The following is a 15,769-nucleotide window of genomic DNA, read 5'->3' as shown; positions in this document are numbered from 1 at the left end:
GTCTGCAGGAAGTCTGACAAGATGATCGTGATGATCCCTTCTGGCTTTAAAATCTATGAATCTATGAGAGAGGCCTCTGACTAAAAATTAAAAAAACCAAACCAAGATTAAGCCTGTTGTAATGGAGAATACCTTAAATTTGAACTCGGTAGCTATATCCATTGTGGAATTTCACCAGGACCAGCCAAGACTGAATGCTAGCAGTGTAATAGCCACCACACCATCTGAGGATGGGCAGTCATGAAAAGTTTTGGGGGGCTTTTACACAGCCTATACAGCAGCCCTCCAATGCCCCATGTATCAGTGTTACCAACTCCAATTCTGGCAAGTGCATTCCAGCACTGGTTCTCCTACACCTGGCAATCTCAACACAAAAAACAGAGTCTCCTCAAAGAGGCCACAATAGAATCTGTTGATTAAAACAAAACACAAATTTTCTTGCAAGTGTTATCATTTCCTAAGCGTTATGGAATCCTTAAGAGACTACTCTAGGCTTCTAAAACAGTTCGTAAAATCACCATAATATTTTCCCTCCCAACCCTGATCCATAGTGGTTCACTTTGTTTCTTTTGGGGCTTTAAGAATTCCACAATTTTTCTTTGTTTTACATACCCGTCCCTCAATGTTGTGTGTAGGAATGGATGATAACCCCTTTTGGATCTCTTTAACTTGCTGAAGGGGTTGAAGTTGAGTGCTGAGTAACGTGCTGCTCCACAAAGAGGGACTAAGCCTACTGCTTTAACTCAGGGAATTCAGGAAAACTACTAGGAACAGAAAATCATCCCCAAACTCTCTCCAGGACTGTGCAGATCACTACCCTGTGGCCATTAAAATTAGACGTCTGTAATCTACAGTATAAAGTCAACAAAAATGATTCTTTGTAGCCCTTGTATGTGGAGGTTAATAATAACTAGTAGACACATCAAAGATTAATAATAAAACCTGTCACATATATTTTGTTTTATATTTTCAAAGTGCTGTGAAAATGTTGATGGTTATGGGTTAGTGAAATAGTCTCAGAATTGTGACTATATAACAGCTATGTAATAAGCAGTCAGTCTTTCCTTCAAGATAAATAAGACACTTTTTACAGTCGAGAAGAATCTCTCTTCAGTCTCAGGAAATGAACACGGGGTTTTAGCTCATGGCCAACAGAAATATTTTCCTCACACTTAAACAATTTTTTCAGAAAATCCTCATAAAGAAAATCCAGGATGGCGTCTATGAGAGAGAGTTGCCATCACTGTTGCTGGATGCAGCTTAAAAGTCCATTTCTGATATGCTGAGATCCAATGCCAGTATGCTGGTTTAAACAATGCATTCGTTATAGGACACAGCCTTGAAATCAGACCCACTCCTGCTTTATATATTCCCTTTAGAAGATTTTTTTTTTTTGCCAGTTAACTTTTTTTATTTTTCTTTCCCAGCAATATGCTCATTATAGATAACACAGATTCACTGCTAAATAAATACCTTTAAATGCTGAAAACTTTTGCTCACCTTAGCTGATCACTTCTGCTGATAAAAGTTCCTCTTTTTGGAAGCGGCTAGTTAAAAATGGGTGTGATTTATACAGACAAGAATATCTGACCTGCACAGTTCTATGTGCATAGCAACAAGAGTGTATCCACCTGCAAAAAACAGGAACCAGTTAGTCAGAAACCAAGCTTTTTTTTTCTTCCCACACCCCTCCTGCCCTCCTCTTTAACTTTTTACTCTTGTGAATTCTCATGCTTGTACACTAAATACTCCAGTTTCTCTCCATCTTGGCTTGTATCAGGTGTCATCATATTGGAACTCAAAATAAATAGTGACTTGTGTATGTCTGTGACTTCCCCCCGCAAATAGTTTGGGTATGGCTTCAGTCCAGTGAAAAAAGAAACCACCAGTGAAAGATGAAACTGTATGTGCTATTGTTCCCAATGAATGGCTGGGTTCACTGGTACTTGGAGATTAGGTATGAAGTTAATAGGATGACACAAGAGTTACTTTGTGTAGAAGAATGTAATTAACAAATGAAGGTAACTTGTTTGTTTAAATTTAGGAGCAAAACAGAATGCTACTTTAAAGATCATGAATCTGGTGATTATATTGTTTCTTTAACTTAAAGTTTAAAGATAGGAGGTTTTTTAGATTTGCTGCTTAATATAATTCTGACCCAGCTTGACAGACATAGAAGTGCTTCATTGTCCTTGAATACAAAAGGAATTACCTAGGTTATCTTTGTCCATTCGGGTACAACTTTTGCATAGGAATCCATATGCATTAAGAGCAACCTCTCTTATACAACTGGATTCTTTCTCTACCTGACATTACAGCATAGTTCTCATTAACATAAAATAGTCATTGGTGAAGGATCATGTGCCTTAAATCAAAATGATTTCCTCCAATTCTCTCCCAACTGAATTTTGGCTCCAGCATTTAAATCTGCTGCTTTGGCTTATCTCTGGTAATAGCCCATTGATGTTGAAATTATCATATGAGGATTTCCATATTTGATCAAAAAAAGTTCTGGAAAAATTGCAGCTTGTTTTATAGAATTTCCTGTCAGAATGTTTACTTTTTAGTTGGTGTCAACACACGTGTATTTTCTGCTTATCTGTTGTTGCAATGAAACAACTATTTTTGCACTAAATTTTTTTGAAAATGTCTCATCATTGTGTATACAAAAACCGTCTTTAATATTTGTATTAGAGTGCACAAAAATTTCATGTGTGTTACATTTAATTACACAATATTTTCAGTACCTTAAAGATCAAATAAAAGAAAATGTGGACAGGTTAGAAAATAGGAAGCAAACCCCTGTTTTAAAACAAATAGCTTTATTTTATGTGTTCATTTAGATTTTGGTCTAAAGAACCTTCACGCCAGAGGGCATCCATCCAAAGCTCTGAGCTACTTGACTTACATTTTTAAAAGTGCAATCATCCAGGAATTCCAAGCATAAAATCATACAAAGCCCCAGTGTGTCTTACTCCCCACCCTAGAACAAATTTCTTAGTAATTAAAGAATTGTTTGGGAGAAAATATGAATGAAATGTGAAGGTTGTAAGTACATTTAAGTATGTTGCTGGATATATTTGATAGGATTGTTCCTCATCTCCTGCAGATACTCTACTGTTGTTGGGATTCAAAGCACAATAGTAGTTCAATCAGATGGAAATATAACTGGAGATGGGCTTAATGCAAAGCTGCTTAAATTACCAGGCATCTGCCCTGTCAGATACCTTCTGTGCTCCTGTCTATATATCCTACATAGTCAGACCTGTTTCTCATGCACAACCAGTAAGTAGAGGCCCAGGAGCATGGGGGGGCGGGGCAGGGGGAAGGGAGAATATACATATAATAGGCGTATACCTAACATGAATGTGATCAGTCAGGAGCTGGAAGTACTTGTCAGCCTTATTCACCTTTTGGCTTTTCCTTACCTTCCTCCACCCACTTGGTCCACTTTCATGGTACAGGCACAATTCTATCCCTTTGTAGTACTTCTGCTTTTTAAGCACCTTTCTCCTGAAGATCCTGAAGCATTTTACAACCATTGAATTAATTCAGTGTCTACTCACCTGTGTGGGGTAAATATAGTTGTCCTCATTTTACAAATGAGGGAAACTGAGGCAGAGAGGCTACACAACTTGCCCAAGGCACAAAAGCTCTTGGTAGAAACAGGAGCAGAACCCATATGTCTTAACTCCAAATCCTATTCTCTAGCCACAAGCTTCTGACAGTTCTGTGCTTTCTGACACTTGTGTGCTTTCAACAGGCTTTAAAACATTTGCTCGGGTACAGCTTTGGCCGTCTGTGCGCCAATTCCATTTGGACAGGGAGATGTCAACCGGCATAGTTCTATGTAGAGAGACATGTCAAAAGGATGGCACTGTCGTAATGGAGGGGCTCGACGCTGGAGGGAATTGACTTGAACGTTGTATAGAGACGCACTAGGTGCCTTAAGTTTCTAAATCCAGTCACTGCCCACGAGATGGAACCTCACTCCACACTGACCTGGATGCTGCATATATGCAATAATGAGTTTGAAAATGGAGCTCATACAGGTACAGCCAGCCTTCCATCACAGCTTGTCAGCTGGAGTGTTCTACATTTAGAAGGATGACTAGTATAGGTACAGCAGCAATTACCCGCCAGATATCGAATCCTCACACTGAAGATGTACTTGTGCACTGCCATGTCCAGACTTGGGCTATTAATCACTAATGCTGGGTGGTGTACATATAAGGTGATGTGGAGGGGGAGGTGTTTTGCACCCTTCTTCCCCCTGTCTTAAAGGATTTGTTTCTGAAGTAGCAGCTAACTAGAAATTTACTCTAAATATGCAAATGCTGCACCTACCCAGTTCTAAAATCAGAGTACATGGGAATTAGTTATATGGGAACTAAGCCATAACTAGGCTGCAAATAAGTCTGGATTAGGCACAAATGGAGGATAGACTATTAGGAAGAGGATAGTTGCTGGAAAGTGATGAGTAAATAGAATAGGAGTACTGTTATGTTGCCTGAGTAAGAATTTAAGGAAGGTTGTGTGGACCCATCTAAGGAATTCCTTGTGAAATGTCACCTTGAAACTGACTTTTGAACTGCATTTTGTCGTTGTTATACAGTGAGAGAATACTATAACCTAATGTTTATATAGAGCTTCACATTTTCAAAATCCTGTCCAGAAATTTGCTGATTAAGATTCACAAAACCTCTGGTGCTGGAGATGGGTAAGTGGTGCTACCCCTGTTTTACAGCTAGGGAAAGTGAGGCAGAAAAGTGAAGTGACTTGCCCCAGGCCATGCAGTGAGACAATGACAGAGCTAGAATGAGAGCTCAGGATTTCTCATCTCCTATCTTGGCTCATTCTCTCTTCTTTGATTAGGTTGCATACAGTTCTAGAGTCCTAGAGTTTAAGATCAGAAGTGACCATTATGGTAATCCCTTTGGACCTCTTGCATAACACAGACCAAAGACTCTTGCCCAATAAATTCTGCACTAAGCCTGTGCCATTAAACTGTCACACCATGCGGAGTTGGGTTGCGCTGTTTCACTCAGGTAATTCACATTATAAAGTCAGGGTACCACACAACTTCTGGGAAAAAACCCAAAACCTGATGATATACCTCTGCTATGTACTGTTTTGTCATATGCTATTGCTTATCTTCTTAATGCCAAATATATGACCTTCATTTGTGGCTCCCAGATGACAGAGGGATATCTAAACATCTGCTATTACAAGATAGAGAGATCACATTTGATTAAAATAATACCAGAAGTCTTTTTTTTTCCCTGTTTTTGCATATTAAAGCACTACAATTTTTTTTCTTGTGCAATTTAAAAACTCATATCTGATATCTTCTTTTCCTTATTGGATATCACAGAGATTAGGCTCTTTATAAATACCTAATCAGATATTGTAAAGCATGGGAAAAGAACAGAGTACGTAGTACAGTAGCATTACACTAATATAAAGAGAGATTACATTTTTAAAACAGTTTTTATTTTAACTTCTATGATTATGAATATTTTTCAAACTTGAACATTTCTTATCTCACGAGTTATGCGCTTTTCCACTTGCCAAAATGATTTGTTTTCTCCCTGTTTCTTAGTGGATTTTCTTCAAGCCATAGCTGGGAACTCATTTCTTAAGTATTTTAACTTAATATGAAAGAGGTAGAGGAGAAGAAGAGATGAATTTTTTTCTAAGATCAACAATTTTATTACTTAAGTGGATAGCGCCATCTGCTGATACGGTAGAGCCATGCAAACAATGAGAAGCAATGAGAAACTTTTAATGGAGTCTGGCTAAAAGCTGACTGCATTTCTTTAACAGCTGAAATCTGACAGCTTGACCCATTGTTTTGTAAATAGGTCATAATGAGCTTCTTTCTTCATGGTGATGATTAAAAACAAAAGACTTCAGGTTCAAGAAGGGAAAGAAAAAGGCATTACAATAATTGATGGAGGGAAGAAAAGGAATGATGAATTTATGCTTCCACTGATAAGTAACTCCCATGTAAAACTTTTTTTCTTCTGCTTCTCAATTCTGAGTTGTCCCAGAAAGGTAATGTCATTGAAGCCATTTTGATAATGCCATTGCTCATTTTAGCATAGTTCCTGTTGAACTGAAGGTTGGGAGTGAAATCTTGGTCCCATTGAAGTTTTGCTATTGACTTCGAAGGGGCCAGGATTTCACCTTGGATTTTTCCAAAACTCCTAATGGAGTTATGCACCCAACTCCCATTGATTTTAATGGTATCTGAGTTCCCAGTTTGCTGTGTATCACTTAGACTTAGTACATTGTGAACTCTACTGCAATCCTAGTAAGAATGCACAGGTCTGGATTAGTATTGTAAGGTAGGTGTACACTTCAATGTTAATTAACCTTGGGCTGGCTGATTGCCCCCAAAGAAATTAGAGAGGGAGCAGAATATAATCAGGGGCTTGAATTACAAATTGTTCAAATTACGTGAGCTGTGCAAGTAGAGAGGCTGCTTGTACCCTGCTCACACCCTTTTACATTTTAGTGCCAGGTAAGTGAACTCCCCACTTCAGCAGCTCATTCATCCAGATGGAAGACAGGTCTGAACAGAGACTTTCACAGAGTAAGTAGTAATCATGGAAAGCAGCATGTACAAAGAGGCCATTGTTCCCCACCCTGCCCAGCAAACCAGGCAGCAAGGAGCACCACGCCCATCTTGAAAGTCTTTAACACCAAAGAAAGTGCTAAAAAGAATCCAAGCCAAATTATCCCACTCACTCTCCTTCTGAGAAACCAAATAGAAAAAGATTGCAGAGCTATACAGGAAATACCTTTGTTTAACATACTGCGTCAGCAAGTAACACAGGCTGTAGTGTTAATTTGTAACGTACACCTGTTATAGTGCTCTGAAAAATGGAGTGGGACAGTCTCTTGAGAATTAGGTTTGCACAAGCAGTTATGTGAATAGTTTTAGAATGTGTTAAACTACAAGTACTGGCATTATGTTTTGGTATTTGTTTTCTGATTCTTTTACTTTAGAAGGTGAAATCTAAACTCAAATGATTAGTGGTCTTGTAAGAAATCAAAGGTTTTGATCTTATTTACAAAGACTGAATGTCTTTGGGATTTCAATCTGTGTAAAGTTAAACTGAGTGCATTTTTAGTTTCTAAATCTGGTTTTTGTATATTTAGTCTTCAATTTAAATCAAGCTAGAGACATTCTTAACATAATGGAGGAAGTGGAAAGTCTCAGGAGTATCACTTTTCAAAGTCTTTAGAAAAAAGAAGGCATAAATATGATCTTCAAAAATAAATAACAAATACCAAAAAATGATCTTATATAAACAGTCACAGTAACAACATTAGAGAAGACCAGACTAACTTTTGGTGGTTGCTAAACTTCTTTGGTGAAAACCACAGAAATGAATGTTGTGAAATCGTTTAATCACTATTAAATAACACCTACTAAAGCTCTTATTAGTAGATATCACAAAGTGCTGTATTAGTCTTCCATGGAGAAGATCTATTTCCTTTGGCACCATTGAGATGTGAATATAACCAAAAGTGTTCTATTTCCACTTTGACATCCTGTGAGTCCAATCTCTGACTGTTCTTTTCCTGCTGTTGTACTTCCTCTATTCATTGCTAGTAGACCATCATAAATACTAGAGGACACGTATGTTTCAGCCACTTTGTGTCATTCTTTTGATACAAAGCAACTATAAACTTGGCTTACGTGGCTGATTATACGGAGTTTATGGTGGTTTTTGCCCTACTGCAGGAGCCCAACGTAGCCAAGTGTATGAGTGAATCTGGCCTTGGATTTCTTAACGGTGGAACTGAACTGCAGTAAACTCTATGGGGGCAGGGATCATCTTTTTGTTCTGTGTGTGCACAGAGCCTAGCACAGTGGTGTCCTGATCCATGACTAGATCTCCCAGGAGCTATGGTATTACTAATAATGTAACTGTATAAAAGTGAGCATTGGATATGGGCTAGGGAGGTTTGGGGGATGGGGAATGAGAGCCCATCTGACTATGGGGAGTTGGGGGGAGGATCTTTTAGAAAACTGCAAGCAGAGTTATTTCCCTGCACATGCCCTGTTCCTCAAAATGCACTGCACCACTTGAATCTGTATCATAGTTTCCAAAGGCCAATCCCCTGAGCTGTAGAAACAAAGATTCTAAACTAGTAACACAATCATATTAACTTTGTGCACTAATAATGCCATGGCCTAGCTCTCAGCTTTATCCATAGAAAGATAAGTATTTTAGAGTTACATGTGAATGAGTTGCTAGCAAAGATTTCATTTCCATCTTTTACTTCTGTAATCTTTGAACACGTGCACACATATAGTTTCTCAATGAAGTCATGATATTGTAATTCTGCTCTTTCCTATATCTCCTCTCATCCCCAAAGAAGATAAGATCTGACAAATTGAAATAAGCAAAGTAGTCCTTGTGTACAGTTTGTCTATCCGTGAAATGCAGTTGCATCTGTGGGGAAATGTATAAGCTGCTGAATAGCACCAAGCTGCGCTACACAACAGTTTGGGACAGCAAGTAAGTGGACATGAGCATTATTCTTCACTGAAACCATTGTAGTGTACTAGGCAACGTAGGTCGGGAGCTTATAACTATCCAAATGGTAATTCAGTAAGGACGCAAAGGTTAACACTTCTGCCCTTGCAATATGTGCTGTATTGACCACAAGTGGCGAGGAAGGCCCTGGCTTTATGTCTTATCTGAAAGATGGTGCCTCCTACAGGATAGTGTCTTCTGTCATCATGGCTGAGTATTGTCTGAGAGCCGACTCTACGATTCAGCAGGCAGCATTTACCATTCAAACCTTACTTTGTGCTTCACCCAGAAAGGAAGTCTGTCACCTAGGTAACAAACCCAGGCCAATCATGCTTAGATTGTGGGAAGTGAGGGGATCAGAGCGCAGCTGGAGTAACAGCAGTAATTCAAACCTCTCTCTCAAAATCTCTACATAGGGCTCCAAAAGATTGTAATAACTGCCAATATATGCATCTTTAAAGGTATCTGAAACACCTTAATTAAGTAACTAGATTACAGAGCACAATGCCCAGACAGACGATACACTGAACAGAATGAGATTAATTCATAAAATGTTTATGTCCTGATATTTTTTCAGAGATGCTGAGCGCTCACCACTCCCACTGATGTCAGTGGTGAGAGCAGGTGTGCATCATCTCTTGGCATCAAGCCATTAATAACATAGTAATCAGGTAAAATGTATTTTAAAACAACACAGTGGGGGATCAGATTTCAGAAAAACCCAAAAATGCTGCACACAAATTTTCACTGATGAATGGATGGAAAAATGCTACAAGTGCCTACTCACCTTAGGGTTCTGAATGACAGCCAGAAAATCTCTGATTCATCTCAATAAAGAATGAAAACTAGATATCGTGTACTTTTTTTCCCCCCAAGGGCCCATTCACCATTGTGGAAACTCCACTTCTGGCATTATAAGATGATTCACAACAGATGTGTATTTTCTTTTCTTTTTTTTAAAGCGCTCCAGGTGCTGCTAGAATGAATAAAATACGTCGGCTAGTCCTAAGCCATAGTGGTTTTGTTCCTACTGAATAACTGGTTTTTGTTGGGTTTGTGTTCTAGTTACCGTCCATAATGATTTCTGTACAGTAAGCCTAACTACGTAACTGGAAGAACACTTATTGAATGACTCTTTACAGTGGTTTATATTGGCTGTAAACTTTACTCTGTTTCCAAGCCCAGTGCCTAAGCTTCCCTGGCTCACATCTTAATCTTCATGTTGTTCCAGTACTGTCATCTCTTACCCCTTCCAGTTGGTCTGCTGTTTTGGGTCACTCTAACTCCCGCATCGTTGAACTATCCTGCAGTGTGGTCCTGGCAAACCTTGCTTCCTTCATCTCCCCGTGGGTTACTCTCTGCCTCTTTCTCAGCTGCTCTGAAGTCCTAAGGCTCCATGACTCTCTGCTGTTTTTCCATCTGCTTCCCTTTGCCCCCCTAAGATTATTTCCCACTTACTTTAGGCCTCTTAAAGCTTCTAGCTCCTTTTATAGGTACTTGGGATGGATGAACATCAGGGGGGAAATGGAACGTATTACTGCAAATGTGTGTTGATGGATAGTATGAGATCATCCATAGATGTGGTTGAATAACTCCTTCAGCATGAAAATTATATATTGAGCAGCTCTAATAGATACAGCCAGTGCTCATCGTCTGTAGCCAGATCTTTCTAGGATGCTGGACTTCCACATATATGACTCTCAAATAATCCTGTAGGCTATCACTATGGGAGAGACAATTTATTTAATTTTTATTGGGTTTTATATTCTTAGGGCTAGATCATGCTAATAGCACAGAGCAGTAGTAAGGAATGGTGTGGGGCAGCTCTGATCCAGAGGGGATCACTAGGAGGCATGCTATCCCTCTCCTCGTCTCACAAGGGCTCCCAGGTGTGCATGAGAATACACTCACACCTTTAAGGACAGCAGCTGTGATGCTCTGGAGTTCACCCAGGCCATTAAAGGGAAAGCAGCTGATCACTGAACCAACTCTGGGTGCCTAGAATTCTATGCTGCTGCGGCTCACAGCCTTGATGCCAACAGCCAGCCTACACGCATACAGGTCTCAACCTGGCTTTCAGCACAAAGAGTCACCTCTTTCTGCAGTGTCCACTCCCTCTCACTTCAAGGCTTACAAAACTGTATTAAATTCTCTCTTCCTTTGCAGAGACAAAGTACACAATAGCTTATTGGGTTAACAAACCCTCCACTTCAGTCAAAGCACTGAGGCGGTTTATGGTAAACGTAAAATAAGCTTATTAAGAAAGGGACAGAGGTTTACATGATTTCAAGTATAAAGAATACAGATAGAAATGACTACCAGGAAAGGGAAAAAATACACTTCTGAGACTAAAACACAAGCTAACAAATAGTCTTTTGTTCAAAGTTTTTCTCCCACGGTCTGTTCTTTAGCACTGGACTCTTCAGGTGAAGGATAACTTAGGGCTTCTCTCCCCTTCTTTTTATAGTCCAGTACATTTTGAAATGTGTTCTTTAAAAAGTAAGCCCAGACGGAACTTCTCTCTCCTGCTAGGGGATAGATGCCAGGCTGTCTTCTTCCCCCCACTTGTTAGCTTAATGGCTTTGTCTACCTCATATGTAAATGTACCTTCGTTGTTTCTGCCTGATGACGTGGTGGGTCAGACAAACAAATATGCACTCCTTTGTCTAGGATGGATGGGGCTTATGCATTTGCTTGCTAAGCACATTGTAAGAACATAATTCTAGCACATATTTATAGCTTTGTACACACCCCCTACATACACAGCACCATTATTTTGGGGACCTGCGTGTTAACAGTGTGTCGGTAACACCTTACATGACACCTTCTAGATACAGAGATTATGCCAACATTGGGAGGTGTAGTGAATATGCCAGGCCTGACTAGCATATTCTCATCCTGTGGCAAACCAGCCCTGGTGGCTGGTGTGGGGGTGAGTGTGTGGCGTCATAATTTCACCTGCTTCTTTTGGGCCATTACGCATCCTGAAGGGAGCAGTTTGAAAGCAGCCATTGTATTATCTAAGTCCAATGGCTGCAATTAGACTTTTAAGTAGGGGCTGTACACGGCTTTAGTTCCCCCCACATTGAGCTGCTAGGTAATGGTGAGCTACAATCCAGTGAGCCACTGGAATAAGACCACAAAACCTAGAAACATTGATCACACTTAATCTGTTCTAATGCAATGATACAGTAAACTTGTATAAATCAGGGAATCAAGTGCAGCAAGGTGACACTTAAACCTGTCTTTTTGGATGTATGTTGTCTGTACCCAATTCCACATATTTCCTGTTTAAAAGGGAACAACTACCTTTTTCACAAGGGTGTTTGTGGATATTGCCTAATGTTTATTCCTGGAAGATGTAAAGCATTATCCAAGGGAGTTTTGGTCCTAATCCTGCAGCTATCCTGCATGTGGAATGTCTGCAGGATTGGGCCAAATGTATTAGTAGTCCGAATAGATAACAAATTGTTTTTAACTGAGACTATATCAGGGGTGGGTGAAGTTTCTAGTATTTGTCATCAAAGTAATGTATGTGTGTGTCTTCACAAGCTATTTAATGCTCTAGTGACTCTTGTAGGAGGCAGAAAATAACACTTCCTTGTGGTATTTGAGTCTCTAGATGGTGGACATATTGAGCGAATAACAGAATTTGTGGTGTTTCAGCTCCATATATGACTTACTGAGGCAACAAAAGTCTAGCAAAACAAAGGCAAGGACCAATATATTTGGCAGTTTGGCATTCCTGTTGAACAAATATGGAATTTTAATATGTATATCTTTACAAACCCTCAAAATACACTGATGTAGTTAGTCCATGAGACAAGAACTTGATCAATACAGTTCCTCTAGTTGGCAGTGTTGCATTGTTAATAGCTATAAGATTGATGTTTTTGTTTCAACTTCTTTTGAGTCTAGTAATGTGTTCAGGATAGAAACTTTAAACAAAAAACAAACTACATGTAAATATGCACAGAGCGAAGGAAAAAGTTAAAAATTGATTTAAATAATGATTTTAGGGTTCTTTTTGGTTTGTTTTCATTTTATTTGTGCATAAATTAATTTGAGGCAGGACAGGGGTGTAGAAACCCAGACCAAATTTTAAGGAAGAGAGCCAGGAAATTCAGCATGTGTTTGGAAGAGACTGAGAGCTCAGAAATATTCAATGAAACTTTCTGACTGCCACAAGAAATGAAAAACGGCTGCATTCCCTTACAGTCAAAGTGTCCTATTAAAGACTTCACAAGCAGGAATGCTTTCCAGAAACAGATTGGAATACTTTGCTGCAGCTGTGAAAGTGAGTCAACCAGGCATCTGTTGAAAGAGATGTCTGTTCCTGCAGAATTTTTATGATGATTTTTTGCAGTGACATCATTCTCTGCTTTAAAATGTAATACTATATAGATAAAAAACACTGTAAAGTGGTAGTATTTGGGACCTGAGTACAGGCATTCCTTTACCTACTATTATAACCGAGAGTCCGTCCTAGGGCTTAATTTCCATGAGGCACTGACTCAGAAAGACATGAGAACAATTCAGTATCTCTTAGCTTTGGGCTCCCTTTTAGCCCACTATGCTTCAACCAAATCTTCTTAGGCTTTGATCCTTCAAGGTGCTGAGCACATACTTACCTTAAAGCAACCCGACTGATGTCAATAAAACTATTCATGTGCTTAAAGTTAAGCCCATTCTTACACAGTGTGCTGGGCAAGGGTCAGAGGGTGCAGGATCAAGCGCTTAGTAAGCAGCTATGAATTCAGCACTCGCACTATGAGCTGATGCTGCCTTTTCCGTCCCTGTTGTGTTCATCCTACTCCAGTGATTGGCTGCTAGGAAAGTGTTCCCAATGAGCACGCCTCACCAATCTAAAGAAACAAGGAGTTCACTAAGGTATGGATTCCAGCTCTTTGATTGTTGAATTATGGAGGGAATTCCAAATTGGAGAACTTCAGTCACTGCATGGGCCCTGTCACTGATATACCAAAATCAGAGTAAATTTGAGTTCCTTTTGTACAATTTCATGAAGTAATCACTTCATCAGTCAGTTATGATATCAAGCTCAGAAGGAACGTCTATTCTCTCTTAATAAAGATCCTGTTTTACACACTTGTTCTCTGTAGTGTAGACTAAATGAAATTCAGAAAACTTAACCTAGAAGAAAAAAAATATTTCAAAACAGATTTTCTCCAGAGGATTTTTTTCATGGTCTCTTTAATTATACTTCACATCTTGGAAGCAAGACAAAGGTATTCATGTCTGATTAAGAACAACACCACATAAGTGTAGCGCAACTTAAAAAAAAATTAAGCCAATGACTAATAAGAGGCAGATAATGAACCAACCCAATGCTCTGCATTACCATAGGTGAAACCTTGGGTCAGCCTGAGCTGTACAAAGATGATCCATCATCTATCACACTGGAATCACTTAAGAATTTCCTATTTCATTTCTAAATTACCTCCACATATTTATGTCCTTTGTCTGGGTGCTGCCTCAGTATAGAGGACAGTAGTAACTTAACAGATCTCAAAAAGACAGGAGGAAGCTCTCTTGTGAGCTTAATTGGGCTGAGGTGATTGAATAAGTGCACTGTAAAAGCAACATTAGCAGGAAGGGTGCTGTACAGTCAGTGTTGCTAGGCCTCCAAATTTAATTAGCTAGGATGTGGTTATCTCATGAACAACAAACTCCCCCACAAGTTGTCGTATAAATAAATGTAATTTTGTAAGTGGCCTGGATATATGTACAATACAGAGAAACTAGATGCTTTTGAAAACTAAACTGCAAAACCTTTATACTATAATAAAATTGGTCAGTGAAGGTATTTTTAAAGGTTAACTCAATGACTATCTCAATCCTGTTTTAGACTTGGTCTCAAGGATATGATTCATTGCTTTCCACTCTTACTGCATTTGAACAGAACATTTTCAGGTTGTGCAATCGCTCTGAGATGACATCTTCTTTATTTAATCTCTCTCCACTTATCTTGACAGCACTACATACAAAAGCTTCTTCCAATTAATTGTCATCTTTCTGTTCAGTAAAATATCAACACCTTAATAATGCAACATTTCTGATTTTGAACATGATTCCAGGAAATACTTCACAGATGTTTCTGTCAAGGAAATTATGCTTTGGGAATGGTGGGATAACAACAACAGGGAATCTGATTTAGAGTGCTATCCCTTCATATCACTTCTGATCGTGAAGGCTTTGAAAGTATCAAGTATCAGGAAGAAGGCTCAAGCTTGGCAGGTGATGTATAATAAGCACTGAAGTGAATAGGTGAACAAGGGTTATAATATTGTCAAATGCAAACAGACTTCTCTTGGACTGGGTACAGAACAATGGCTGAATTTTCTGATGTGTTGAGGACAATTTACCCTAATCTCCAGATATTTCAATTTATAGCTAAATACTATATATCACATTACTGAAATGTAAGTTAATCTTACTGAACCCCATATCTATGACACAGGTTAGAACTGACCAGCAGGATACACCTGTTTGCTGAATATTGTTTCATGGCTCAGATTGTAATAACTTCCAGATGGTACAACAAACATGCACCCGGCGCTTCATAAATGATTTTCCAGAATAAGGGATATTCTTACAATGGAACAAATGAGACACCTCAGAAAAAAAGACTTTATAAATCCTGATTGAACACTTGGCTGCTGTTGATTAATTATGATGAACATTCAGTTGTGGTAGAGAAACCAGAATGTATGTTCTTCCTTTTCCCAGATGGTATGAAGGATGCATCACTGTTTTATACAAATCTAGCTCTCTGCAACTGTATTACATATTACTCAAACAGTTGTATCCCCCTCCCCCTTTTTGTGTGTGTGTGTGTGTGTGCGTGCCAATTCTGCTACCTTAGGAAGAACTTTTTTCTTGTTTAAGGAATGGGGCTGCTGGCTGAGACATCTGGGTTCTGCTCTGGATTCTGCCACAAATTTCTAGAATGAGCTTTGGCAAATTATTGAATGTCTTCTGTTTCTACAAAAGGAATTGCCATTTTGCAATCTCACAGGGTTAGCGTGACATCTTGAAGGCTCTACAGAATTGCAAAGTATTATTGTCAAAACTGAAACAAAAATACAGTATGGATCATTTTAAAGCATTTGTCTTCTATCCTCATATCAGGTCTCTCTCCTAACCTTAAATGATCAAGAATAATTAAACTCTTTTCCAGGCCTTTCGCTCACGTA

This window comes from Emydura macquarii, unplaced genomic scaffold, assembly GCF_026122565.2.
Source record: "Emydura macquarii macquarii isolate MOO-44397 ecotype Brisbane River unplaced genomic scaffold, CSIRO-AGI_Emac_v2 contig_2422, whole genome shotgun sequence".
Taxonomy (NCBI): Eukaryota; Metazoa; Chordata; order Testudines; family Chelidae; genus Emydura; species Emydura macquarii.
The sequence above is the reverse complement of the archived record's forward strand: the minus strand, read 5'-3'. Positions refer to the sequence as shown.